This window comes from Raphanus sativus, chromosome 1 (genome assembly GCF_000801105.2).
Source record: "Raphanus sativus cultivar WK10039 chromosome 1, ASM80110v3, whole genome shotgun sequence".
Taxonomy (NCBI): Eukaryota; Viridiplantae; Streptophyta; class Magnoliopsida; order Brassicales; family Brassicaceae; genus Raphanus; species Raphanus sativus.
Window position 1 is genome coordinate 15,939,003 of NC_079511.1, and position 26,280 is coordinate 15,965,282.

Sequence of the window (26,280 nt, forward strand, 5' to 3'; positions counted from 1 at the left end):
ATTAATAAGAGATATATTCACTAACAATTTGAAAACAAAAAATAAATTACATGCATACAAACTATAAAATTATTATGTTTGAAAATATATAATAAACTATTAATAATATGATAAATATTAAAATTATATACCATTAATTATATACACCAAATAGTTACATATATAAAAATGAAAACAATCATCACACTGTTGTTGCGGATCAATATCTAGAGTAAATGGAGTATTTAATAGGCGAAGCCTAATTGGCTGAAAAACAAAGGTAAGTCCATTGCTAAAGAATAATTAAGTTTTTTTTTACAAGAAACTAAAGCACTCCATCCATTCGTTGTATTTGCGAAATCGAAATCGTATTATGGCATACAAGTTGCGGAATCCCACAATGTGCAGTTGCTTGTTTGGGCAAACAGCTTCGGTGCAAGGAAGCTCGTCAACACTATGGCTGCCACACCACCACCGCTTGTGTGGGACTAAGTTGAAGGGAAAGACATATTCTTTTCCTATATCAGCAGGATGATTCTGATGGAGCTATTGTTAAGTTAAGTAAAGAGAGATATAGCGATGATGTTCGTTGTTTTAAAGGAACTTTTTATACTTTTTTTGGATATCTTCAAAACATAACAAATAAATATAGAAAATAAAAATATATTTGTTTTTCAGCATAAAAAGTGTTAAGGATAATCAGGAGACTAAAATCTGATGAAATAGTCAATTTCAAACCTGTTGGGAATGATAATTCGAGCGTTACGGACGGATAGCTTTAATTATGTCTCACACTTCCAGCAAACGGATCAGTCAAAAATCGTCAACTTTGACTTTGAACCTCTCTCTATTAGTACCATACATTCGTTTCTCTCACCCAACAACACAAACAACAACATGAACTCTTCTTCCTTCTCATTTTTGATCTTCACCGTTGTTATCATCCTCTCCGGTGCCTAAACCCCGTCAAAGCCGCCACGTGTCATCCAGATGACGAGGCAGGTCTTCTAGCTTTCAAATCGGGTATAAACCCGAGATCCTTCGGGTATTCTCAGCTCATGGAAGAAAGGCACTGCTTGCTGCTCCTGGAACGGTATCACCTGCCTCACACCGGCGACCGAGTCACCGCACTCACTGTCAGTGGACAGTCCGATGTAGCCGGAAGCTTCCTCTCCGGCACAATCCCTCGTCGCTAGCCAAACTCCAACACCTCGATGGTATTTACTTCATGAATCTCAAAAACATCACTGGACTTCCCACAGTTCCTTTTCATCCAATTACCCACAGCTGAAATACGTTTACATCGAGAAAACCGTCTCTCCGGTCCACTACCGGTTAACATCGGTTCCCTAAGCCAGATTGAAGCGCTTAGCCCGAAGGAAACCGGTTCACCGGTCCGATTCCCAACTTCCATATCAAATTTAAACCAAGCTATCTCAGCTCAATCTTGGCGGTAATCTCTTAACCGAAACAATCCCTTCAGGGATTGCTAACCTCAAGCTCATGTCGTATCTGAATCTCGGCGGGTAACCGTCTCTCCGGAACATCCCGGATATTTTCAAATCCATGCCGGAGCTCCGATCTCTCGTTCTCTCTCGCAACGGATTCTCCGGGAACCTTCCTCCGTCGATCGCGTCGCTCGCACCGATCCTCAGGTTCCTCGAAGTAGGCCATAACAAACTCTCCGGGAAGATTCCAGACTACTTATCGAGGTTCAAGGCGCTCGACACGTTGATCTCTCGCGCAACCAGTTCTCCGGAGTCGTGCCGAAGAGCTTCGCGAATCTCACCAAGATCTTTAATCTTGATCTCTCGCACAATCTTCTCACCGATCCGTTCCCTGCTTTGTACGTTAAGGGAATCGAGTCTTTGGACCTATCGTACAATAAGTTCCATCTCAAACCATTCCGAAGTGGGTGACGTCGTCGCCGATCATCTTCTCGTTGAAGCTTGCGAGATGCGGGATCAAGATGAGCTTAGACGATTGGAAGCCAGCGGAATATTACTTTTATGATTTCATTGATCTGTCTGAAAACGAGATATCAGGGAGTCCGGCGAGGTTTCTGAACCAGACGGAGTATCTGGTGGAGTTCCGGGCGGCCGGGAACAAGCTACGGTTTGATATGGGGAAGCTAACGTTTTGCGAAGACGCTGAAAACGCTGGATCTGTCGAGAAACTTGGTGTTCGGGAAGGTGCCGGCCACCGTTGCTGGACTGCAGACACTGAACGTGAGTCAGAATCACCTTTGCGGAAAGCTTCCGACAACAAAAGTTTCCAGCCAGTGCGTTTGCTGGGAACGACTGTCTTTGCGGTCCTCCACTTTCTCCTTGCAAAGTTTAGCGGCAGGAAAGCTCCATTGGTGTGGTAGATGTACCGTGACACTTGCAAGTTTAGCTCCAAATAAGATTTGTATTAATAAAACTCCAAATAAAATTTGTATTAATAACAATAAACTAGATTTATAATATATGTCAATCAGTCAATGATAGACTTCCTTTTTTTTTGTTTTAAAACGACCAGGTCTGCGGATAATCTATTTATTGAATAATGCAATGCATTAAATTTCAGTAACTTATTTTATATAAAACACCTTTTTGATTCTTGAATTTTTCTTATGAAAAGAGTTTAGGAATAATGTATTCTATTTTTTTTTTCAGTACTAGGTGTTTTCCTGCACCATGTGCAGTAAAAAAATTTTAAAATATTTTCTAAACAGATAAATATAAATTATATTTATTTTTTATTAATATTATAAATTTCTTTTTTTATTAAATTTTAATATAAATTTGATTTAACTGAACATTAAAATTAAGATAAAAACAATTTTGTTTATTCTGAAATCTATTTAAGAATGTGCATGTATATATTTAAAATTATAATCTTAGGTAGATTTTTCTATCTATTTATTTTAATTAAATATATTAAATAATAAATATGTAAAATTGTATAATTGTAAAAAATTAAAATTAAACAATATTTATAAAATCTGTAGATATATATATAAGAAACTAATGATTTTACGATTTAATTGATTTTAATGATTTAATTTTTATAATTTTCTAAAAATATGTATATATTTGAATATTTTTAATTTAAATGATATTTCAAAATTTGAAATGCCATAATTGAATATATTTATTTTTAATGATGATTTATGAGTTATTACCATATTTTAAAAAAGTTCAAAATATAAATCGACAATAAATGTAATACATGAGTTATTACCATATTTAAAAAGTTTACCAAAAATATAAATTAACATTAAATATAATTGTTTCATGTCATATTAATCTATAAGACATTGTCATCAATTTTAGTAGCCATGTCATATTATTTTTGTGAAAATGATTGTAGAAGACATGTGGCAAAATCACTTCTCAAATATAGTTTAGGGGATGAAAATTTCATAATTGTCAAAAATTAAAATTAAAAAATATTTATAGAATTTGTAGATATATATAAGAAACTAATGATTTTACGATTTAATTTGATTTTATGATTTAATTTTTGTAATTTTCTAAAAATATGTATATATTTTTGAAATATTTTTAATTTAAATGATATTTTGAAATTTGAAATGCCATAATTGAATATATTTATTTAATGATGATTTATGAGTTATTACCATATTTTTAAAAAGTCCAAAAATATAAATCGAAAATAAATGTAATATATGAGTTATTACCATATTTTAAAAATTACCAAAAATATAAATTAACATCAAGTATAATTATCCATGTCATATTAATTTATAAGACATGTCATTAATTTTAGTAGCCATGTCATATTATTTTTGTGAGAATGATTGTAGAGAAGACATGTGGCAAAAATTGTCCATGTCATATTAATCTATAAGACATGTCATCAATTTAGTAGCCATGTCATATTATTTTTGTGAGAATGATTGTAGAGAAGACATGTGGCAAAATCACTTCTCAAATATAGTCTAGGGGATTTATGTAGATATAAAATCGAACATACTATATGATGACAAAACCAAAAAAATATATACAACTATATATATATATATATTTCTCTATATCTTCTATATATTATCTGAGGATCTTTTAAATAGTTATAACCTGAATTTTGTAATAATTAGAAAAGTCCCCCATCCTATGTGTCAGTTGTTTATGCCTTCTAATGCCTGACGTGGCAGACTTATAACGCGTTTAGAAAAAGCATAGTCTTAAAATAAATTCCCTAGCGAAATAAAATTCTTTGACCGTCACAAGAGCCGTATATACATAGTATAAATTTAATATGATGTCTATATCATCTTCTTCTCACGCCGTCATCGTTACTCTCTCTAAAAATCCTCTCAAACAGAGTTCTTCAATCTTCTATCGTTTCGTTGTAAACCATGTCATTTGAGGATAATTTTGTGGAAGATGATGAGATGAACATAATTGATGAAGACGTAGCATCTGACTCCGAAGTAGAATCTTTGTCAGATTCGGATTCAGAAAACGAGATCACTGAGAAGCTTCAAGACATAAGCAGGCTAGAAGATGTTGCTGAAGTCACAAGCTCACCGTCGAGATTGATCAAGGACAAGCCGTTGATGTAAACGATGACCTCGCTAGAGAGATGGCGTTCTACACTCAAGCCCTCGAAGGGACGAGGCAGGCTTTTGAGAAGCTCCAGGTGATGGAACTGCCTTTCCTCAGGCCGGAGGATTACTAGGCGGAGAAGGTGAAGTCGGACACGCACATGGAGAAGGTGAAGTCTAAGCTTCTGTAAGAGAAGAAGCAGATGGAGTAGTCTGAAGAGAGGAGTAAGGCTAGGGACAAAAAGAAGATGGCTAAGGAAGTACAGTCTCAGAAGATGAAGCAACGGGCTAAGCAGAAGAAGGATGAGATTGAGTCTGACAAGAAGTGGAGGAAACAGAAGCAGCAGAGTGGGTTTATCGAGAAAAGAGGTGCTGGAGAGCTTGATCTTGAGTTTGGAAACGGAAAGAGTTTCCAGAGAGGAGGTGGTAAGAAGAGCCCAGGTGTGTCTCCCGGTGATCGGTTAGGTGGTAAAGGGAAGCCTACTTCGAGGATGAACAAAAAGAAGAGGGAGTTTAGGGATTCTAAGTTTGGTCATGGTGGAAGGAAAGGGTTGAGCAAGCAGAAAACTGCAGAGACGACGAATGATTTCAAAGGTGGGTTTCGTGGAGGCAAAGCGGGTGGAAACATGAGGCAGAAGAGATAAAAATAAGGTTTGGTTCATCTAAACTTATCTACTGTTTCAACACTATAAACTACTTTGTTGTTTTGGATTATATTTTTGAGAGAATGTTTCTTTGCTTTGTAAGGGTCTTCGGACCAATATATTTTAGTTAAAAATGTTGTACTAATGATTACTTGAATCAACAAAGCTCCATGTGTTTCAAAGAAAAAAAAAAGACTATTCTATATCTAAATATAAGACATATATAGTGTATGTATTTCCATCAAGTTTATCGTTGGTTCTCTTTGGCCACAACATAAGTTAAAAATGGTTTCTCCGTATGCAAAACTAAAAGTATGTTCTACTTCTCCTTTGTTCTTTTGTAGTAGCAGCAAATCTCTCATCAACATCATCAATAGCATCGTATCTTTGTAGTATTAGTAACGACTAATTTGAGTAAATTATATAATCGTTATGTTTTTTCATTGTAATTACAGAATCAGAGCATCTTGATTGATATAGTATGTTCCAAATTATATAATCCAATATTTACCATATTAAAAGAGAATGAGTCGAATCGTCCAAGATCATGTAGAACCCCAAATGTGATTAAAATATATATGACAATTAATGATTTTAAATAATAAATATTTGCTAACAATCTATATATTTTCTATCATTTTGTTTAATTATTTATTATTAAAATAAATTATACAATTACATTAATTATATAATAAAAATTAAGATTTTTTATATGTTGTATTTTGATTTCTTTAAAAGAGTATAAATTACTACAACTGTTTAAAGTCTCGCATAAATTTTTGTGATCAAGGTTTAAATTTTTTATATAATAAGATACAATGATTATAAAATCATATGAATAAATAATTTTATTTAATAGGTGTTATATCATATGAAAATACATACTTATATTTCGATATTTGCATTAGAGGTATATTGAATTTAATATTTTAATTTTGAAATCTTCATTGTTTTTTTAAATGATTATAAATTATTGAAATAGCTAAACATTCCACATTTAAAAACAATTCTTTGGTGTAAATTATTCACATTTTTAAATGATTATAAATTATTGAAATATCTAAACATTCTTTGCATATTACGAAACAAGAGTAATCGTTTTATATGTGCACCCCAATTTATTACATAATAGTAACTGATTTCTTAGTTATTTAATATAATTATTATTTTATTATTTCGTAATATGCAAAGAACATAAAATAAATAATAAATATAAAATATTTATTCTGCACAAGACACATATTTTAACCTATCTCTTTAATAATTTTAGATCTTAAACATTTCTAAATCTCAGGCCAAAAAGATTTATTCTGCACAAGACGCATATTTTAACCTATCTCTTTAACAATTTTAGATCTTAAACATTTCTAAATCTCAGGCCAAAAAGAACAAAATGAGAATAAACTTCAAAATCAATATTTATATTGACCAATAACCAATATGAAAAACGACATAAAAGAGAAAAATATTGAAGATAGATAGGATTGACACGTGAACGTAAACTTCCTATAGCCATAATTAACTTTCAAATTGCTAAATCAGGATATAAAACAGATCTGGCATAGTTTCATTATAACCAAATAGTAGGTTTGAGATTTTTTCCGCGTAAACGTTATGTTCTTATGCGATAAGTGATTTTTAACCTAAAATATTTTTAAAATGAGATCAGCTCAGTAATAAACAAATTATGTAATTAACACAAAAGGTTTTAAAAAACTGTTTAAGGACCAAAAATATTAATTCGATCAAGAATATACATTTTTTTTCATACAATATTTTTTAAATATTTTTTATATATATTCACCCTGCGCAAGGCGCAAGTCTTATCCTAATTCTAGTTAAATGACTAATAAATTCTATATCCCTATCTTCTTACTAATTCAAGTAGAAAATTTCTGATATATTTTTTTTAGAAGCACTAAAAATTTTGATACATGGTTAGTGCATTTTATGATGACCAAAAGGAAAATAGTAAGAAATCGTTTCTATGCTTTGAGCAGTGCAAAACACACTCCATCAATAAACTCTTGCTCACGAATATAATGATATTTTCATCTTACGGTGAAATTAATGGTTTGATAGGTTTAGTTCTGTAATGACTTGTCATTTTAACATGAGCGGGCTGAATTAGGATCAAGCAAAAGATCATAGAAATGCTTCCCATCGTCGTATATAAAGAAAAGAAAGCTTCTCCCTAGTGAATTCATAGTGTGTTCTTAGATTTTTCGTTCCCTTCTGAAAAAGTAATCATTCTGTTTTCATGGATTCACGACCATGAATGAGACTCGCTAAAAGCTTGGTACTGTTTGATTTTTTTATTAAGACCTTTTATTTGATTGAAAGAATCAAGGGACACAATTGTTATTATAGTTTGACTTTTATTTAAGAAAATGGCGATTGTTCTGGGTTAGGTTGGATTTCGGTAGCTAGACCTGATTATATAATAGAGAACTTTACTAACGGAAACAATTGTTAATTTTAGATGATGCATATATTTCAGATAACCTCATTCAAAATAAAAAATAGCATTTAAGATAAACTTAGTCTTAATATAAAGGGAGAATTGGAAAAAGAGACACTTTAAACTTTTGTTCGTTTCTCTAAGATTTTTCATATTTTTGGCAATTATAGACATGTTTTACCCTGGGTTGATGGAAAAAATAGTAAACTTAACTTTAAAAATATGAAAAATATGAAAACTATTGAAAACATAAGTATGATAAATTATATGTTTAAATTTTTTTTTTTAAATGAGGAATCATATTTTATTTTGTTTTCTAATCTGGTTAGAATACATATTCTAGTGCTCTATTTCATCTAGAAATCGTATATTAAGTATTATACATAGTTGTATCTTGGATATATACCGTAAACTAAACTTTCTTCTTCCTTATATCTCAGCTATAATTTGTGACGTTATAATCTAGCAACATGTCTTCAGTGTACCTGCAGCTAGATAGCCATATATAGCCTTAACTCTATGTTGTACCTTACGTAGTTTTTGCGTCATAGAGTCCTCTACCTTTTACTTTATGTGACGCCTAAGGAAGAATAGGATTCCCACGTTTTGTACTATGTTATGGGTGAGGTAAGATACGTATCCTAACCAAATCGGGAAAAAATATAGAAACTTCCATATTCAATTATAGAATTTTCCTAAATCTATTCTAAAAATCTCAGAAAATATTTTCTAAATATCCCACGTTTTATGAGTTTTAGCATTTGTTATTAGTATTTCTTAATCATTATAGGATGCATTTATATTTATATAATGCATTTGTGCGTTCATTTGCATTTAACATGGATTAAAGTGTACATTTGAGAAGTTTGAGGCGAAATTGTAAGGCGAAATTGTAAGGTTATCCTTGCAAATTACATAGTTTGTGGCCGAATTGAGAACTATCAAGACGCCAAGGACCATTCTGCAAATAGGAGGGGTCTGAAATGTTCAATTGAAATATTCAGGGTCAATTCGTGGGTCCTCTGTGCAAATCTGAAAGTGCCAGGGTCAAAAGTGAAAAGGAAAAAAATCCAGGGACGAAAGACGCAAATAAATGGAAGTCTACCATTGTTTCTCTTTAACGAGCTTTCTGTCGTCTGCGACACGCCTTCCGGCGGCGAGGCTTCAAGCAATGACCAGTGGATCTCTGAGAGCACGACGAGGAGATAGAGAGGTCGTGAGCCACCGAAGACGAGAACGGAGCACGACGGAGAATCTGAGAGCACGACGTGGACGTGGAGACTCTCGGCTGAGCACAGCGGAGGAGGAAGAGCCACGGTGGCTAGGTGAACAGATGAAGACGTCATGAAGTTCCACGATGGCTGCGGCTTGGAGATGTGCTAATGACTCCGGAGTTTCAGGACAAGCTACCATGACGACGACTTGAAGATGAGAGGATGAAGTTTAAGAGATTAGAGACTCTGGCCAGAAGAAACACCGGCGAAGAACTAGGCTTTTCTCCGTTGAGTCCTAAATCTCAATGGAAGAATACTACGGCGGAGAAGAAAAAGGGACGATGAAATTAGGATATTGACTTGAGTTGTTTCTTTTTTTTTTGTAACCAGACTTGAGTTATTTCTTTTGTCTAATTTTACCTTTTTTTTACTTTTTACTATTTTAAATTAAAAATCAATTACGAAAATTAAATTAAATTAAATTATAATAATAATTTAAATTAATTGATAAATTAAGGGTAGTATGGTATTTAAAGAGAATCAAATCCTATTTTCCCAAAATATCTTCTAGAAATCTTAAAGTGACAAATCCAAGATGAAAGTGTCTTTTATTTCTAATTTTCTCTAATATAAATCTGGAAATCATCAAGCAATCTGTTTGCAAATATTAAACCGAAGCAAAGTCTAAAATAAAGGAAAAACATAGTCTTGACTCAAAGTGAAATAGAAAAGACGACCACTCAGTGAAGATGCTGATGTTAGGAGTTTTGAGGCTCCTAAGTCAAATGATAGTATAGTGGAAGTTGTTTGTCGAACCAGTTCTGAGGGACTCAAAGCAGTGAGAATGCAAGTATTTGCCTAATTTAAGTGCAGCCAGTGGTTTGATGATTTCTAAACTAATGATTAAAGCTAAACCAAAGCAATAAAAATGATACTTTTAAGCTATTGGAAAGGAGAACTCATGGGTATAGGGATTTAGACCTTGGGTGATCAGGTTTCGAACTAAGGAATGTAAATGATAAATCAAACTATCAACCTTAAGCATAGACACAATTCTAAGCAAGCTCTATGTCTAGATGAATGCTCATTTGCTAACATGTCTCAAACATCAAATGTCTTTGGTTGAATAACATGCAAGCAATCATTACTAACAAGTCTATTAGCTATCTTAGCATCTTTAACAACAAATCTCTTTGGCAAAGTACACTAAAAGCCTAGGAGAGTTGACTCAGGCATTTCATCAAACACCTGTCGGGTGAGAAATGCCTAGAGATCACCCTTTGAGTGGCCTACTCAAATGATGCATTAAGATCACTCTACTAGCAAGGAACAAGTATGATCTACACCTAAAACATCCTAGAACTAGCCTAATCACCCTTAATCACCCTAACCCATGAATCCAAAAGGTGATTACTCACTAATCTCCATGATTCCTCTTAAACCCATGGTGGATTTCAGATGAATCATATAGAGAACTAGAAAAGAAAATCACAAGAACACAAGAACAATCAAATCAAAAGATAACTTTCTTGAGAGAGTTTTGTGTTCTTCAATAGATAAAAGATAGATTGCCAAATGGTGGCTACATAGTACTTAAACATTAGGTTTTCCAAGTGCAAAAACGTGCACAACAATTGCAAAAAGGTCCTTGAAAAATAATAAAATCGTGCAGCAAATAACGTGGAGCGACCTCAGAGGGTCACTCCAGGAGGTCGCTCTGGGGTTGGGAGCGACCTTGGGGGGTCGCTTTGAGAGGTCGCTCCAGCCTCCATTTTTGTGTCTCCGGGCGATGAAAACGCGAGCGAATTAGGTGGGTCGCTCTGGTTGGTCGCTCTGGTTGGGAGCTACCTTAGGGGGTCGCTCCGGAAGGTCACTCTGCGGTTCTCGACCAGGATGGATATGCCTCTAGTAAATTGACCGTAACTTCTCCATTACATCTCCAAATGACTTGAAACCACTTCCATTAGAAAACTAACTCAATTTCCGGTGTCTCCACAAAATCTTAACAACAGAAGATTTCTCTAAAGCCTCCATCCATGCTCATCTTTCACCCCCTTTTTGATCACTTTGCTTCCAAATGTCTCTAAGAACTCCATGTGGTGTTCCAATACCTGATAGAGACATATGTATGCCAAATGCAACCTAAACATGTCTAAATCCTAATCTATATGATGCAAATTCTTATGAATGAATGGTTAAAACAATGCAAATATGCAAGACATCAACTCCCCCACACTAGTCCTTTACTTGTCCACAAGTAAACTTTCAAGAACCAAAGAGAAGAGGTTTGAAGGTGGGGACTCATAACCAAAAGAAACTCTTCTTAGTTCTCAACCTAACAACCTTGCATAATCATACCAAATAGCAAGAGCAAAGATTTTATCCATCTCTAACTTCTCTAGGCCTATCTCAGCTCCTTTGATCTCTACACTCATTAATCATGCATCTACAAACCACAAATCCACCATCTCTCTAACATTCAGGAAGCAAACTCAATAGACATCTCACAAATGGTCAACTGGTCCAAGTCATTTGGTTTGGTAAGACAAAGGCTTTAATGCAAGTGAAATCAGAGGTTCAAAATAATCTTTTAAGGTGGTTTTCTCTCAAAACACAGTAGCTTTGACATTACACATAATATATCTAAGAAAGGGATCAACTCATGCATACAATACTCAATCTCCATTGTTCTACCCTTTCCCAAACACACAAGATATTCAATTATTCCTCAATGTCAAACCCAACTCACATCTCTCACCAAAAGATCCCAAGAACATTCTTCACATCAGACTCTTTCTTTTTGAAATCAATAAGGGATTTTCACAATTTTTAAACAAATCTGAGCTCCTAACAACTTTGCTAGCCCCCTTTTTATTCTTTTTTTTTTATATATATTTTTTTTTATATTTGGGGGCCAAGACTTTTCACAATAAGAGCTAGATACTTCTCCACTTATCCCATAAAGACTAATCATTTAAGCACAAAGAGTCAAACCTTTCATATTCCCAAATCACAATCACAACACTCACCCCCTTCCTATAGCTAGACAATAGAGTGACTAATCTAGCAAGAATGGAGACTAAGCATTGTCGTTCCCAATACTCTCAACATTATGCACATGTAAAGCTTTCCAAAGAGGCCTCACTCAACAAATAATGATGGTTTAAAAATGAGGTATGGGTTTTGGGAGTGGAGTACCACTTGAGTTTGTCAAGAAGATTGGTAAAAAGGATGGGACAACTCAAGTGTGTATATCCATGACTTAGTACACAAGAGACCATATGCAAGAGACATTAAAACAGGAGCTTGCTTCAAAGAGAGAGTATCAACAGTCAAATGAGTTTCAAGAGGAGCATTCAAGGCGCGAAGTTTACAAGCTTTCTAAAGGGTGCTCAAGCTACTTGTCATGATTACAAAGGTCAACAAATTCAGTACATAGCATGAGCTCTTTACAAGGTTGAAATCCCCCTAATGCATGAATGCAACCTATATGCTTCTAGACTCAATCCTAAAAATGCAAATGATGCAACTAAATGATCCTTTTTGTGTTTTTCAATTTTTTTTTTTATTTTTTTGGATTTTTCTATGCAAATAAGAATGTAATATGCAATGCATGAGACTCAAAATCATGGAAACAAACATGATCAAATACTTGGTACCTCCCCCACACTTAAATCACACAGTCTCTGTGTGAGTGAGGTACCCAATGAAATTCTAAAATGCAAAGAAAAACTGGGAGAAGGGAGGTTTCCAGTTACCTGAGACGGGAGCGAGGTGGAAGGGTCGCTGCGGCAGGTCGCTCCCAGCTGGAGCGACCTCGTGACGTCGCTGCGGAGACCTCGCTCCACGGTCAGTTTCTGTGTTTCCACTCGCGTGTGACGCGAGCGACCTCGGCATCTCGCTCTAGACATGTCACTCCCAGGTGGAGCGACCTAGAGGTGTCGCTGTGATGAGATCGCTCTGGTGTCCGACTTTCTGCTCAATACCTACACACAACTTCACTCTCCCATTGTTTTATGCAATAAAATGATAATGCAAATACTAATGCAATATATACAAGGATACTCATGGGACTTCCTCCCAAGTGAGCTTGTTTTAAGTCTCTAGCTTGACTTTGCCTCCTTTGGATCAGGCTGGAATAGGTGCAGAAAGTGGAGTTGACACCCCATCTTCCTCAGGTGGTAGCTCATCAAAGTGATCATCAGCAGGAGGAGGATTCATCTCTTCAATGGTGAAGGCTTGTCTAAATACAGTGGGGTTCCTCATTTTCTCCTTGATGTCAAAGTGGAGGATGTTCTCCTTGCCCAAATGGAGGTCAATCTTCCCTTCCTTCACATTCACAATAGCTCCTACTGTAGCTAAGAATGGCCTTCCAAGAATCAATGGGTCTTGAGCCTCCTCACCCATTTCAAGCACCACAAAATCTGTAGGTATCTCATACCTTCCAATCTTCACAGGGAGGTTCTCTAGGATGCCCACAGGGTACTTCACTGAACGATCAGCCAACACCGGAGAGAGTCTACACTTCTTGTATTGAGTGAAGCCAAGCTTCTTTGCCACAGACAAAGGCATCAAGCTGACACTAGCTCCCAAATCGCAGAGACATTTCTCAAATACCATAGGTCCAAGAGCACAAAGGAGTGTGAAGCATCCTGGATCCTCTAGCTTCTCTGGAGCATCAAGCCTCTGAATGATGGCATTGCACTCATGACTCAGAACCATCATGCCCTCCATCTCCTTCTTCTTAGCAGCTACAACATCTTTCAGGAGTTTGCTGTATTGAGGAATCAACATGAAAGCATCAATGATGGGCATTGTAACCTGAGCTTCACTCATCTGCTTCTCAAACAAAGCCTTGTACTTCTGTAGCAGCTGCTTCTTGAATCTACCAGGGAATGGAAGCTTTGGTTCATAGGGAGGAGGGACATGAGAGCTCTCACTTGCTGGAGCAGCAGATTCACCATCTTTTGTTGTTTTCTTCTCTTCTCCAACCTTTTCTTTACCCTTGGCTTTCACAATCTTCTCCAAGATCTCAGCATCTGTCTTCTCATCAACAATGACCACTTCATCATCTAGGTTGATGGCCACCTCCTCACCTTGTTTCTCAGCATCCTTGGTGAAGGTTACAGGAGTCAACTGCTTACCACTCCTAAGTGTGACAGCTTTTGCTTCCTTGGGGTTTTGATCTGACTTTCCAGGTAGAGATCCTTGCTGGCGGTTCTGGTGGGAGCTCATGGAAGCAAACTGATTCTCCAAATTCTTGACAGAAGAAGCAAGGTGGGTGAATTTGTTGTTGAGCTCATTGTAGCTCCCATCAATCTTGGAGTGAAGGTTCTTCAGCTCATAGCCCACATGCTTCTCACTTCTAGTCTGAGACTCCAAGATCTGTTTCAGTAAGGCATCAGTGCTGCTCTGTTGAGGGGCAGATGAGCTAGGAGAGGAGTTTTGCTGAGGCTGATAGTTGCTCTGCTGGTTGTTTCGAGGCTGATAACCACTCTGCTGGTTGTTTGAATAGGGTTTCTGTTGGTAGTTGTTGTACTGAAAGTTGGGTTCCTTCTTGTACCAGCTACCATTACTGTTGATGAAACACAATTCTTCTTGCCCTTCCAAACCCTCAACCTCATTGACAGTAGGAGGTATCTCATGGCTTGGGTTGCCAACAAAGTTCACCTGCGCTTGTGTGGTCTTATCAGCAATGAGTTTGTCAATCTTCTCCTGAAGAGCCTTTATCTCATTCCTTGTTTGATTGTCATCACCTCTGCTGCTTCTGTCATGGTCGCCACTGTAAACTGCATCACTCTTAACCATGTTGTCAACTAGAGCCTCTGCCTCTTCCTCAGTTCTCCCCAAAAAGAACCCATTGCTAGCTGTATCCAGTCTGGCTCTGTACTTAGGAAGAGCACCTCTGTAGAATGTGCTCAGCAAGCTCTCCTTAGAGAATCCATGGTGTGGGCACTGAGCTTGGTAACCATTGAATCTCTCCCAAGCTTCACTGAATCCTTCCAAGTTCTTCTGTTGGAAGCTGGAGATCTCATTCTTCAACTTAGCAGTTCTTGAGGTAGAGAAGAACTTCTCCAAGAATGCCCTTTTGCAGTCTTCCCAAGTGGTGATGGAGTCACTTGGTAGAGACTTCTCCCACTGACGTGCCTTATCCCCCAAAGAGAAAGGGAATAGCTTGAGCTTTAAGGCATCCTCTGACACACCATTAGTCTTTGACATACCACAGTAGCTGTCAAACTTATCCAAGTGATCAAATGGGTCCTCCACAGCCAGACCATGATACTTGTTGTTCTCTATGCAGTTGAGCAGCCCTGACTTGATCTCAAAGTTGTTAGCAGCCACAGCTGGTGCTCGGATTCCAAGTCGAGGACCATGGATGTTGGGGCGGTCATAAGTGCCAATGGGGCGAGCTGGTCGCTGTTGGGGCCCTTGTGGAACATTGTTTACTCCATTGGGGTTCAGAGGATTTTGTTGTTCTTCCATTGCAGCTTCCAGTGGCTGCAGTTGAGCTTGTTGCTCTTCTTCTCTTCTTTTTCTAGCACACTCTCTCTCTAAAGCTCTGATGTCTGCGGCTCTTGGAACAAGGTTTGATGTACCCTTGCTCCTCAAGTTCATACACCTGAAAATCACAAAGAGTGAAGAAGAGAATCAGTAACTTACAAAAATAAAAATGACTTAGTCTCAAGCAAATGACTAAATCTCAATGTTCAAATCAAACTCAGAATTTGGCAACGGCGCCAATTTGATGTTAGGAGTTTTGAGGCTCCTAAGTCAAATGATAGTATAGTGGAAGTTGTTTGTCGAACCAGTTCTGAGGGACTCAAAGTAGTGAGAATGCAAGTATTTGCCTAATCTAAGTGCATCCAGTGGTTTGATGATTTCTAAACTAATGATTAAAACTAAAGCAAAGCAATAAAAATGATACTTTTAAGCTATTGGAAAGGAGAACTCATGGGTATAGGGATTTAGACCTTGGGTGATCAGGTTTCGAACTAAGGAATGTAAATGATAAATCAAACTATCAACCTTAAGCCTAGACACAATTCTAAGCAAGCTCTATGTCTAGATGAATGCTCATTTGCTAACATGTCTCAAACATCAAATGTCTTTGGTTGAATAACATGCAAGCAATCATTACTAACAAGTCTATTAGCTATCTTAGCATCTTTAACAACAAATCTCTTTGGCAAAGTACACTAAAAGCCTAGGAGAGTTGACTCAGGCATTTCTTCAAACACCTGTCGGGTGAGAAATGCCTATAGATCACCCTTTGAGTGGCCTACTCAAATGATGCATTAAGATCACTCTACTAGCAAGGAACAAGTATGATCTACACCTAAAACATCCTAGAACTAGCCTAATCACCCTTAATCACCCTAACCCATGAATCCAAAAGGTGATTACTGTGAGGGATTAAACTCACACCTAGATTTTAGATCAGGTTTTATGTTTAGGAAAGGTTTGGGAAAGATTATCGCGGGCTGAATCCCGTAAGAACTTATAGAATGAATGATGATTTTATTGATGATTTTGGTAAAGAATGGTTACAAGGAATGTTTATAACGTTTACGGAGAAAGAAATAACTGCTTGAGAGCTTGTATGTAAAATGGGTTATCCTCCCCTTTTCTTGATTGAATTCCTCTTTAAATAGCCTCAGGCTCCGTCGGTTGCTACCAACAGGTTCCCGAGATCCTCTCCGTGATTTGAGGGATTTGTAACAGCTTCCCTTTGACCGGGTCCTGCGCCTATTTATTTGTCCACGAGCTACCTCTTTGACCGGGTCCTGCGCATGTTTACTTGTCAACGAGCTGCCTCTTTTCCTTGACCTCTCTGATGAACATCTCCAGCTCACAGCCTCCGGATCTGACTTAGCTGTTTTTGAAGATTGAATTCATGATGGGCCTTCCACGGCCCGTTATCATTTCTTATTGTCTATCACTAGCTAGGGGGTCATATTTGGGCCCAACAGTTGCCCCCAGCTTTCGAGATAAGATTCCTTATCTCGGAAGCTAGACCTAGCCGCCGAACATCAATCTTTTTGTTGAGATCTCGAGCAACAATTATCTTTATTGAAGATTTCCTTTGCTTAATCTGATGGCTACGATTGCGTATGAAAAGGCGCAAGTATCTGACTTCTCGGCCAGCAAGCTTTCCATTCCTCAATTCTCAAAGAGTTCAGGTACTTTCGAGATTAACATGTTTAATCTATCCTTTTCCGGAGAGTATGGTTCTAACTTAGGTTTGGTGGGCCCTGATTCAGCTCCAGTCGAGATGTCCCAGATGGGCGATGACAAGGAGGCAGATGAGGGAGATCCAGCCAAAGAAAGTGATCCAGTCTTGGGAGACAAGGATGTCGGGATGAGCTCCCGTGATAATGATGTCTAAGAGCTGCGGCTCTTTTTGAATTGTAATGTTGCTTTTCATGACTTTTGCCCAATGGGCTTAGTTTACGTTTCAGACTTATAGCCTGAGGAGGCTTTTTAAACCTTAGGGTCTTCTGAACCCTCGTTAGCCTGGGAGGCTTTTAAACTCTTTTATTCAAATTTCGGTTTTGTTTTTCGTATTAAGTCATTTAACTTGGTTTGATCGTTTCTTGGATGAGATCGACTTTTGTCAAGTGGAAGTTTTGGTTAGGACATGTATCGTGATTATTATATACAATGTCCAATGACTTATCAGGTCTCGAAGATTTCGAGTATATTCGATTACGAGGATCCTTAGAAGGAGTTCCTGAAACATTGAGATTAGCTCCGGGTTTTTAGGAACCTGAGTTCAACTCGGACACCTTAGGTGGAGGTTCTTGGGAACCTGAATTCGTTTGTGGGATTTTAAGACCCATTGAGACTTGCTTAGGATTTTAAGACCTATTGAGATTTGATAAGGATTTTAAGACCTTTGAAATTTGATGAGGATTTTAAGACCTTGGAGATTTGATAAGGATTTTAAGACCTTGGAGATTTGATAAGGATTTTAAGACCTTGGAGATTTGATAAGGATTTTAAGACCTTGGAGATTTGATAAGGATTTTAAGACCTTAGGTCCAGGTTCGTTGAGACCTGATATTGCTTGAAGGATTTTAAGACCTTCGAGGTTACTAAGGATTTTAAGACCTTAGGTCCAGGTTCGTGGAGACCTGAGTTTGTTGGAAGGATTTTAAAACCTTCGAGGTTACTAAGGATTTTAAGACCTTAGGTCCAGGTTCGTGGAGACCTGAGTTTGTTGGAAGGATTTTAAGACCTTCGAGGTTACTAAGGATTTTAAGACCTTAGGTCCAGGTTCGTGGAGACCTGAGTTTGTTGGAAGGATTTTAAGACCTTCGAGATTAGTGAGGATTTTAGGTTCAGGTTGACGGAGACCTGAATTTGTTCGAAGGGTTTTAAGACCTTAGGTTCAGGTTCACGGAGACCTGAATTTATTCGAAGGGTTTTAAGACCTTAGGTTCAGGTTCACGGAGACCTGAATTTGTTTGAAGGGTTTTAAGACCTTAGGTTCAGGTTCACGGAGACCTGAATTTGTTTGAAGGGTTTTAAGACCTTAGGTTCAGGTTCATTGAGACCTGAATTTGTTCGAAGGGTTTTAAGACCTTAGGTTCAGGTTCATTGAGACCTGAATTTGTTAAAAAGTCAAGGTATCGAAGATAATTGCTTTATTGATAATAGGATACATGGTATCACAATAATCATACAATCGATGTTTGGGCTATATGTTCTCAAACATATGCCCCTTTTCGCCATGGTGTAAATAGTGTTGAAATGAGATTGGGGTTGCACTCATAACACAATTGCCTACGTACCCAGTCAAGGGGTCAAGCCTAACGTAATTCGAGGAATTTAAGTACCTAATGATAGTATTTCTTCTGATTTGTGGCATTCCACGATCTGATTTCGGGTACTCCGGTTTGTACCTTCAGGAGCTTATAGACGCCAGGTCGTACCACGTGGATAATCCGGTAAGGACCTTCCCAATTGGTCCCTAGTTTCCCAGCATCTGGTTTCTTGGTTCCTTCGAAAACTTTCCTAAGTACTAGGTCACCTACAGCGAACTGTCGGAGCCTGACTTTGGAGTTGTACTGTCGTGTCATTGCTTGCTGATAGTTTTGAATGCGAATCAGGGCTCGGTCCCGTCTTTCCTCGATTAGGTCGAGGCTGTCTGTTAGGAGCTGATTGTTAGCTGCGGGATCAGACGTACAGAGCTCTCGACGGAGGCTCTCAGTGGAGGTTTCCACCGGAACGACAGCTTCCGTTTCGTAGGCTAAAGAGAAAGGGGTTTCCTCTGTAGCCTTTCTAGGGGTGGTTCGTCATGCCCAAAGTACTTCATGTATCTTTTCAAACCAGGTTTTCTTGTTGGTTCCGAAGCGTTTCTTGAGGTTTGCTAATATTGACTTATTAGCAGCCTCCGCCTGACCGTTGTCTTGAGGTCGTCGAGGTGTTGAGAAGGTAGGGCGGATATTCCACTTGTCGCAAAATGCTTTGAAGTCGCGAGAAATGAACTGTCCTCCATTGTCGGTTACGATCTCATACGGGACGCCGTGGCAGCAGACAATGTCTTTCCACACAAATCCTTCGACTTCGAATCTAGTTATCTGTTGGAAAGCTTCAGCTTCTATCCTCTTCGTGGAGTAGTATGTCAAGACCAAGAGGAAGCGTAGCTTCTGCCTTCCTCTTCCTGACGTTATGAGTGGTTCTACGATGTCCATGGACCACCTCATGAACGGGTACTGAGCGGGTATTGAGGATAATTTTTCCGCAGGCTGATGTATAATCGGTGCATGCCATTGGCATTTATCACATGAAGAGGAGTAAACCTCGCAGTCAGCTATAATGTTGGGCCAGAAATAACCCTGTCTTTTGATTCGGATAGCTAGAGCTCTGCCCCCAGAGTGGTTTCCTCAGGAGCATGCGTGCATTTCTTTCATAAGATTGATAGCATCGAGGCCATGGACGCATTTTAGGTAAGGTCCGGAAATGCTTCGTTTATGGAGGGCTGACTCGATTATGCAGTATCTTGCGCTTAATGCTTTGAGTTTTCGGGCCTCCCACTTATTGGGGGGGATCTTACCCTACAAGATGTATTGCATGATCGGTATTCTCCAATCCTCTCTCTTAATGATTTTGTCATGAAGAGATGAGGGCGGGTCTTGTTCAGGTCCCTGAGTGTCGTGACCTGATGTGTTTTGTTCAGGTCCCTGAGTGTCGTGACCTGATGTCTTATTGCCCCCGGAGATATTGGTCGGATTAGGCTCGAAGGAGTCTGAATTCTGAGGAATATCTCCAGTTCTGGTGTTGTTCTCCGGAGTCTGGGTCGTTTCTTCGGATGCGATTTCAAAAGCAGAACGACTCCTGGTCCTTGCTGCATGGACAGGTGAATCCGAGGTCTGGATCTTGCCCCCGGAGGTATGCTTTTTTAAAGCTACGAATTCTGGTTTTTGGGAACCAGTACGTTGTAAGAACTTGGGTTGCTACCGTCTTTGGGTAGCTACCTTCTGTTTGCTCTTTCGGCTTGCTATCGATCTTAGCTTTGGTAGCTATGTCGATACTTGGTTTTTCGATTCCCTTTAAGGGTATGATCCGTTTTACGAGGGGGTCTTATGTTGACGCTAAAGCAGCCAGCGCGTCTGCTGAGCAGCTCTCTCCTCGTGGGATCCTCGTTAGTTCAAATCTGTTGAACTGCTTAGTGAGGTTCCGGACAACTTCTAGGTATGCCCCCATTCTTTCGTCCCTTGCTTCATACTCGCCGTGGAACTGGCTAGCTACTAGCTGTGAATCACTATAAGCGTTCAGCTCTCGAATTCCGAGGCTTAGGGCAAGTTTTAATCCTGCAATTAATGCTTCGTATTCAGCCTCGTTATTAGAAACGCTGAATCCGAGCCTGTAGGATTTTTTGATGGTTTCTCCAGCTGAGGAGGTCAGCCTTAGACCGATGCCGGAACCTTGTCTTGGCGAGGCTCGTCAATGTACAGACTCCACTTCGGAGCTTCTGTTTCCAAGTCTAGTTGTTCGGAAGCTTGCTCGATTATGAAATCGGCAAGGACCTGAGCTTTTGCTGCTGCTCGAGGTCTATACTCGATATCGTATTCACTGAGCTTTATTGCTCATTTAGCAAATCGTCATGATTGGCTAGGGCTGTGCAAAATTGTTCGCAATGGTTGTGAAGTCATTACGACGATTGAGTGCGATTGGAAATAAGGTCGCAATTTTCTGGCAGCTGTTACGATAGCTAGAGCTAGTTTTTCCATAGTAGGGTATCTAGTTTCGGCGTCTATCAGACTCTTGCTGGTATAATAGACATGTCTTTACTCGTTTTGCTCTTCTCGTACCAGCACACCACTAACTGCGGCGGTTGACACAGCGAGGTACAGATACAGTGGTTCTCCCATTACTGGTTTGACCAAGATGGGAGGTTCGGAGAGGTAAGCTTTCAATTGCTTGAAGGCTTCCTCGCACTTCTCGTCCCATAAGAACTTCTTATTATTTTTTAGAAGTTTGTAGAATGGGAGGCACTTATCGGTGGACCTGGATATGAATCGATTTAATGCTGCGATTCGTCCAGTCAATCTCTGTACCTCTCTGGTTGTCTTAGGTGACAGTATTTTCAGAAAGGTAGCTATCTGTTTTGGATTGGCTTCGATGCCTCTTTCGGTTACGAGGTAGCCGAGGAACTCGCTTGAAGGTACCCCGAAGATGCACTTAGCAGGGTTGAGCTTCATATCGTATCTGTTGAGGATATCGAAGCATTCCCTTAGGTGGGAAATGTGGTTTTCTCCAATTGGGGATTTGACTAGCATATCATCAATATAGACCTCCATGGGTTTCCCGAGCTGGCCAGCGAACATTTTATTCACTAGCCTTTGATAGGTAGCTCTTTTAGCTTGTGGGTGGTGACGTTCGGATCTATTCCTTTCATGTCACTGGTGGACCATGCAAAGGTTTTGACATTGCTTTTCAAGAAGTCAATGAGCTCCTTTTTTGTCTCAGGAGGTAGCTCGGATCCGATGCTCACCTGTCTTTCAGGATCTGAGTCGTCGATGCAAACTTTTTCGGTGAGGTTCCTGGGGGGACCTCGAATATTTTGTTGCATTTCGCGACCCTCCTGGATCTGTAATTGCTATTGGGGGGACTTCTTGAGGATTTCGAATCCTCCCAAATAGCAGATCCTGGATATCTTCTGGCTACCATGTATGGTAGCTATCCCTTCGGGTGTTGGGAATTTTACGCATTGATGATACGTTGAGGCTACTGCCTTCATTTTGTGAATCCAGGGTCTTCCCAGGATCGCGTGGAACGGGGAAGATCTGTCGATGACAACTAAGTTGGTCATTTTCATTATTCCGCCAGCTATGACTGGGAGCTTGATAGTCCCCAATGAGGTAGCTGTTTCTCCGGAGAAGCCTACGAGGTTAGCTTTTTGGCCAATAATTTCGTAGTCGTCTATTTCCATCCCTTTTAGGGTGTTATAGAAAATAAGGTCGATAGAGCTTCCTGTGTCTATCATGAGTTTAGGGACCTCGTATCCTGCGATGTTCAGGGTGACGATCAACGCATCATCGTGAGGTCTGTCAAGGTTTGAGGTCTCGCTTTCCCAGAAAGAAATCTTAGTATTTGACTCAGGGTTAGGAGGCTTAGGTCCAGTGTTAGACACAACCTTCCGTACGTGATTCTTAATGGAATTGACGGAGTCTTGACATATATCTGATCCTCCAAGGATACAGTCCACCCTCGAGTCGGGGCTCGATTGAGGGGATGGTTTGCTCAAGAGAGCTTCGACTTGTAAACTTTTTCCTTGGGGAATTTCCCAAGAATCATGTCGACTCTTTTCTTGGGAGCTGGAGGTGGCGAATCGGTCTCCTTCTCAGGTGACCTCTCGCGTTTCGTGGAGGTGTCTCTGGAACCTCTTTTCTGATAAGGTGGTGGCTTTTTAAGGTCCACGCCCTTTATTTCTCCGGCTGCGAATTTAGCTGCCAGCTGTCGTTGGAGGTCCCAGCATTCCTCGGTTGAGTGCCCTTCGCGATTGTGATAAGAGCAACGTTTGCTTTTATCAAAGCCTTTTGACCAGGGAGTTTTGTTTGCTGCTGCGATAGGTTTTTCTTCCTTGTCTTCCTTGATTGCGTAGGAATGTTCTCCCTGAGTCTGATTATTTCGGGGGTTACCCTTTTTATGAGGTCCCTTATGTAAGAGCTGGCAATTCTGTCCGTGAATGGAGTTCCACGGGTTTCCTCGATCAAGCTATCGATTTCGGGAGCTGAGCTCGTAGCTTTATGGACTTGAGCTCCCAATTTTTGGAGAGCTGCGTGAGTTCTTTCCATATATCTACGGATAGCTTCAGGTCCCTCTAAGGAAAGGACGTTTGGGTCGTTAGCAGGTACCCGACGGGCAGGTTCCTGACGGAATCGAGTTGGCTCGTCCTCCCATGCGGTTGGTGGGGCGAGCTGTAGGATCAGCATCCGTCCTTTGATGTTCGTCCGGATTCGTGTTTAGGTTTTTGGCCTGAAACACCGGAGCTGACGTTCTGCCCCCGGACGGGTTGGATACTCCTTCTCCTGACCTAAGAATAGGTGGTGGAGGACGTAAGCGAGCGCTCTGACCAGTAACCTGATCGGGAATAGAGCCAGTCGATGCTATGTTGCTTCCCATAGCACTGGTGAGGGGTGGACTGAGCACGGGAGCTGTCCTAGCATGAGGCATTTGGAAAGCTGGTCCATGTTCTCCCGATCCAGTGTTATCAAGGGAAAATTCGAGACGTCCTCGAGGGAACGAGGGGTCAGTTATTCGATCTCGGAAGGTCACTCCCGAGCCCTGACGTTGCGGTGGTTGGGTTGTTGCGGTTAGAGATCTAGTGACCTCTTCGAATCGTTGCTGCCGAGCGGCTAGCTGTTGCATTGTACGCTCACCTTCTTGAGCTTTTTCTACCACCTGCATCATCATGCGACGGATCTCAGAGAGCTGAGCCTCCGTCTGGTTCGGAGCAGGTTGGTGCTGAGGGGTAACGAGGGCTGGGAGCCCTGGATCGATCCCACTGGAGGTTCTCGTGTTGGCTGCTCCAGCACTGTTCATCGAGATATTGTTCTTCCAGTACTGTTCATCCGAGTACTGTTCATCGGGATACTGTTCATCGGGATACTGTTCATCGGGATACTGTTCACCGAGATACTATTCACCGAGATACTGTTCTTCCAGTACTGTTCATCCGAGTACTGTTCATCGAAATACTGTTCATCGGGATACTGTTCATCGGGATACTGTTCACCGAGATACTGTTCACCGAGATACTGTTCTTCCAGTACTGTTCATCCGAGTACTGTTCATCGGGATACTGTTCATCGGTTAGATGAATTTGTTGTCTGATCGACTGGATTCATCCTTAAGTTGGAGTAAGGGATTCCATTGTTTCTTCCCCACAGACGGCGCCAATTGTGAGGGATTAAACTCACACCTAGATTTTAGATCAGGTTTTATGTTTAGGAAAGGTTTGGGAAAGATTATCGCGGGCTGAATCTCGTAAGAACTTATAGAATGAATGATGATTTTATTGATGATTTTGGTAAAGAATGGTTACAAGGAATGTTTATAACGTTTACAGAGAAAGAAATAACTGCTTGAGAGCTTGTATGTAAAATGGGTTATCCTCCCCTTTTCTTGATTGACTTCCTCTTTAAATAGCCTCAGGCTCCGTCGGTTGCTACCAACAGGTTCCCGAGATCCTCTCTGTGATTTGAGGGATTTGTAACAGCTTCCCTTTGACCGGGTCCTGCGCCTATTTATTTGTCCACGAGCTACCTCTTTGACCGGGTCCTGCGCATGTTTACTTGTCAACGAGCTGCCTCTTTTCCTTGACCTCTCTGATGAACATCTCCAGCTCACAGCCTCCGGATCTGACTTAGCTGTTTTTGAAGATTGAATTCATGATGGGCCTTTCACGGCCCGTTATCATTTCTTATTGTCTATCACTAGCTAGGGGGTCATATTTGGGCCCAACAATTACTCACTAATCTCCATGATTCCTCTTAAACCCATGGTGGATTTCAGATGAATCATATAGAGAACTAGAAAAGAAAATCACAAGAACACAAGAACAATCAAATCAAAAGATAACTTTCTTGAGAGAGTTTTGTGTTCTTCAATAGATAAAAGATAGATTGCCAAATGGTAGCTACATAGTACTTAAACATTAGGTTTTCCAAGTGCAAAAACGTGCACAACAATTTCAAAAAGGTCCTTGAAAAATAATAAAATCGTGCAGCAAATAACGTGGAGCGACCTCAGAGGGTCACTCCAGGAGGTCGCTCTGGGGTTGGGAGCGACCTTGGGGGGTCGCTCTGAGAGGTCGCTCCAGCCTCCATTTTTGTGTCTCCGGGCGATGAAAACGCGAGCGACTTAGGTGGGTCGCTCTGGTTGGTCGCTCTGGTTGGGAGCTACCTTAGGGGGTCGCTCCGGAAGGTCACTCTGCGGTTCTCGACCAGGATGGATATGCCTCTAGTAAATTGACCGTAACTTCTCCATTACATCTCCAAATGACTTGAAACCACTTCTATTAGAAAGCTAACTCAATTTCCTGTGTCTCCACAAAATCTTAGCAACAGAAGATTTCTCTAAGGCCTCCATCCATGCTCATCTTTCACCCCCTTTTTGATCACTTTGCTTCCAAATGTCTCTAAGAACTCCATGTGGTGTTCCAATACCTGATAGAGACATATGTATGCCAAATGCAACCTAAACATGTCTAAATCCTAATCTATATGATGCAAATGCTTATGAATAAATGGTTAAAACAATGCAAATATGCAAGACATCAGATGCAGATTCGAGAGATTTTCTGTATCAGTTCGTGAAGTACTACAGGAGATAGTACAGGCGTGTGTCATGAAGATGGGCTTGGGCTGAGTTCGTGTTTCGTGATGAGCGTGGGCTTGCTGAGCTCAGAAAAGGAAAGAAAATATGCGCTTGAAGACATATGGACGTTTTCCATAAAGTAAAAAGGAGTTTACTTGAAGATGAAATTTTTCATTAAGGTAAATGGAAAGTTATCTTATGTGTATTGGAAAGACTTAGAGAGCAAGTGGAAGACTTGGAGAGCGAGTTAAAGACGTGGAGAGCAAGTTCTAATCTGCTATATAAGGAGAGACGTGCCTTATGAGAAAGCAAGATCTTGTATAGAAGAGTAAGAGGATCTCATTGTATATTGGTGTATCTGCTTGGTGTCGAAGCAGTGTCTGTAGTAGTTGTCGATGGAGTCTGATGTGGACTTAGTTTAGTGTCCTTGGTGTTGACGCTTTGTATGGTGGAGTTAGCCATCGTGTGTAGCTCGTGGTGAGCTGTGTGTGTGCTTGGAGGATCAAGCATTTTGTGTCACTGGTGTGCGTTGGGTGCTGACGTACTTGGTGAAGTACTTCCGAGAAGTGGAAGATCGAAGCCTAGACTCAGGGGGAGTTTAGC

General features: G+C 39.8%; 1 non-coding gene and 2 pseudogenes across 1 annotated transcript; all 3 read left to right on the plus strand.

The window, feature by feature from the left end:
- Nucleotides 1-876: 876 nt before the first annotated feature.
- Nucleotides 877-2,492, plus strand: LOC130510168 (probable LRR receptor-like serine/threonine-protein kinase At4g36180; annotated as a pseudogene).
- Nucleotides 2,493-4,342: 1,850 nt separating this feature from the next.
- On the plus strand, nt 4,343-5,175 carry LOC130504489 (probable rRNA-processing protein EBP2 homolog; annotated as a pseudogene).
- A 9,613-nt stretch (nt 5,176-14,788) lies between these two features.
- Nucleotides 14,789-14,895, plus strand: LOC130497940 (small nucleolar RNA R71). Its single transcript, XR_008936982.1, has one exon. It is a non-coding gene; the product is annotated as a small nucleolar RNA R71 (small nucleolar RNA).
- Nucleotides 14,896-26,280: the final 11,385 nt, after the last annotated feature.